This window comes from Saimiri boliviensis, chromosome 2 (genome assembly GCF_048565385.1).
Source record: "Saimiri boliviensis isolate mSaiBol1 chromosome 2, mSaiBol1.pri, whole genome shotgun sequence".
NCBI classification, from domain to species: Eukaryota; Metazoa; Chordata; class Mammalia; order Primates; family Cebidae; genus Saimiri; species Saimiri boliviensis.
In genome coordinates, this window is record NC_133450.1 from 213,936,952 (window position 1) to 213,940,440 (window position 3,489).

A 3,489-nucleotide genomic window follows, 5' to 3' on the forward strand; every position below is an offset into this window, starting at 1 on the left:
AAAGGTCACCTCCGCCGGGCGCAGTGGCTCACACCTGTAATCCCAGCACTTTGGGAGGCCGAGGCAGGTGGATCACGAGGTCAAGAGATCGAGACCATCCTGGTCAACAAGGTGAAACCCTGTCTCTACTAAAAATACAAAAATTAGCTGGGCATGGTGGCACATGCCTGTAATCCCAGCTACTCGGGAGGCTGAGGCAGGAGAATTGCCTGAACCCAGGAGGCAGAGGTTGCGGTGAGCCGAGATCGCGCCATTGCACTCCAGCCTGGGTAACAACAACAGAGCGAAACTCTGTCTCAAAAAAAAAAAAAAAAAAAAAAAAAAAAAAAAAAAAAAAAAGGTCACCTCCATCCCTGGAGCTACTTTAAGCAAAGACCCAGGTTTTCTGAATAGGGGATAGTTTAAAGTCTGTTAGCAGGTTTAAATCACTCAACACTGGCACAATATGTTACCTATTCTTTGTTTTTAATTACACGGTAACACGGTAAACTTCAACAAAAAGGTGAGGCTAGGGGAGTGCTAAAGGAATAAAGAAAACAGAACCAGCATTTCACAAGTACATTAAGCAGTGATGAAGCAACAGCCAACGCTTTGCAGAGTCTCAAGGGTAAAATTTGCTCAGGTGCTGTGATGGTTAATACTGAGTGTCAACTTGATGGGATTGAGGGTGTTGCCAAAAGACATTAACATTGGAGTTGTGCTGGGAGGGGAGACCCACCCTCAATCTGGGTGAGCACCTTCTAATCAGCTGCCAACGTGACTGGGCTAAAAGCAGGCAGAGAAACGTAGAAGGACTAGACTGGTTTAGTCTTCTAGCCTGTATCTTTCTCCCATGCTGGAGGCTTCCTGCCCTTGAACATCAGACTCCACTTTCTTCAGCTTTGGGACTCTTGGTCCTTCGACCACAGACTAGAGGCTGTACTGTCAGCTTCCTTACTTTTGAGGTTTGGAGACTTGAACTGGTTTCCTTGCCCCTCAGCTTGCAGATGGCTTATTGTGGGACTTTACCTGTGATCGTGTGAATCAATACTCCTTAATAAACTCTGCTTCAAATATACATCTATCTTATTAATTCTGTGCCTCTGGAAAACCCTGACCAGTACAGGTGCTCTGAGGGGTTCTCTTCGGCATATCTTTGGGGAAGATTCAGAGCAGTTGCCAGCCAGTCTCCAAAGTCTCATAGACAGTGTGATTTTCACGAGGACCCTGAGAAATAAAGTTCCTCTCAAATTTCTGCAGAAATTCCAAGTCAAGAAGATCATCTGAGCCAAGGGCTTCTTCTCCAGCTACAGCTTTCACGGCTTGTACATTCTTCCCAGTAGTTTGCACACGCTGATCACATACATCTGCACGATCCCTCCTGGTCATCCTTTCTCCAATAGCGGACTTCACGAACAGTGATAGTTCAGGCAGCACATCTATAGGTGGGTAAATCTCTCTGTTGTGCAGCTGTCTGTCCACATAGATCTGTCCCACTCAGGGCAGAGATGGGTGAATGCTATCATTGGTAGGCACAGTAAGAGTAGGAAGTTGAGTCATTGAACCATTTCTAACTTTCCCTCGACCAGCATGTTCATATATAGTGGCTAAATCTATGTAAGTGTAACCTGGGAAGCCTTGTCCACCGGGAACCTCTTCTCTGGCTGTAGAAATCTCTTGACGTGCTTCAGTAGAAGAACTCATATCTGTTAGGATAACCAGTAAATGCTTCTCACATTGGTATGCCAGAAATTCAGCTGTGGTCAGAGCCGGGTGAGGGATGATAATCCACCCAGTAGTTGGGTCATTAGCCAAGTTCAAAAACAGGCAGACGTTGTCCATTGAGCCATTTTCTTCAACGCCAGATTTGAAGAAACAGGCAGTTTCCATGTTTACATCCCTAGAAGCAAATACAATTGCAAATTTTTCCTCACTGTAGTCTACATCTTTGGATTTATTTAGCAAACCAGTCTGGCGACAGATTTGAGCTGTAATCCTTGTGTGGTAACCCAGCAGCAGAGAGGAAAAAAATGTTCTGCCCCTGGCAATACTGCTCACACCAACTGTGGGCAGAATGCTGGTCTGAATCATCTCCTTGACATTGAGGATTGATTGGCCATCCCATGATATCAAAGAAATCTTCAACAGTACAAGAGGACCTCTGTCAATGGGTTTTCCCGAGCCACTGAATACCTAACCAAGCTTATCATCAGACTCTGGTGCCTGGAGAATATCCCCAGTCCCTTGCAATACCTGAGCCACTGCCTTGGAGCCACCAACTTCTAGAACTTACCCATGTCTCTTTGTGCCATCTTGTAATGTCCAGTGGACAAACTCAGCATATATGGGAAACTTAACATGATCTAAGATCACTAGTGGACCATGGACTCCTGATACTGTGATGTATGTAAGACGAGGCTGGGAGAGGTCGTTCTGACTAACTGCCAGCGCCTGCTCCTGAGCTCCCACTACCAGTGGGCATGGGGAGTTTGGGTGTGGCCCATTCATAACCCCACGCATTGCCTGCAGCGCCATCATCCTCTGTCTTGATGGAGCATTTTCCCTGGGTGTCTCCACATTGTCCGCCGTCTGTGTTTGTCTGTTTCTGTGTCCAAATTCCCCTTTTTAAATGACATCGGTCACATATTAATATTAGGGCCCAGCCTGATGACCTGATTTTAACTTGATTGTTTCTGTAAAGACCCTGTTTCCAATGAAGGTTGCATTCAGACATCCTTGAGGTCAGGACTTCAACACTTCTTTGTGTGTGGGTTGGGAATTCAACTCATAACAATTCAACTCACAACAAGTTCTATTGTCTGCAATCAGCTCTCAGGTGCTGATATCTGTATGCTTTGTAACAGAAGCAAACCTAAGCAAAGAAGGAGAAAGTATTGGAAGTATATTGGGGGGCTCCTGGAATCAAAGTAGAACTTTAACAATCAGACCTTGGGAGAGGCAAAAATTCCTGGACATCTCATTAAGGCCTGCCTTCCAGGTGATTCTGCTTCAATATCTTTCTGGCCAAGTGTCCTTTTTCTCAAGATACAAATTCTTGGAAGAGTCAGTTGGGTTAACCTGTGGTGGAACCAGGGCCTGTTTGGGACATGTGAGTGAAATCAAGTGACTGGCAGTCTTGCTATGGCCTCCTGGGGAAGTGGAGGGGCAGTTCTCCAAAAGAAAGTGAGCGGCAGCTGCTAAAAATGGGGGAGGCATGTGTTATGCAGGTGAAGCCACAGGTGTTTGCTACACATTGTACTTTAAGAAAGACTTCCAGCCCAGGCGGCTGTGTTTCTAAATACCATGGCACTTAAAGGAGCCATTTGGTCATCTGGAAAATGCAGAGTTGTGGGAAAATGCAGTGTCATGTGGTAAAAAGATCGCTCTTGGTGAAATGAGGAGAGCAGGTTTTGTTTGGCTTTTACAAGTATTTGCAGATGGTACAATTTTATCCTGAAAACGGAAGGGAATCAACTGAAAAGCTCTTGGAAACAACAAGAAAGTTCAACC

At 45.5% G+C, this 3,489-nt stretch overlaps 1 pseudogene; it reads right to left on the reverse strand.

Moving 5' to 3' along the window:
- Positions 1-550: 550 nt before the first annotated feature.
- On the reverse strand, positions 551-2,514 carry LOC101049981 (V-type proton ATPase subunit B, brain isoform pseudogene; annotated as a pseudogene).
- Positions 2,515-3,489: the final 975 nt, after the last annotated feature.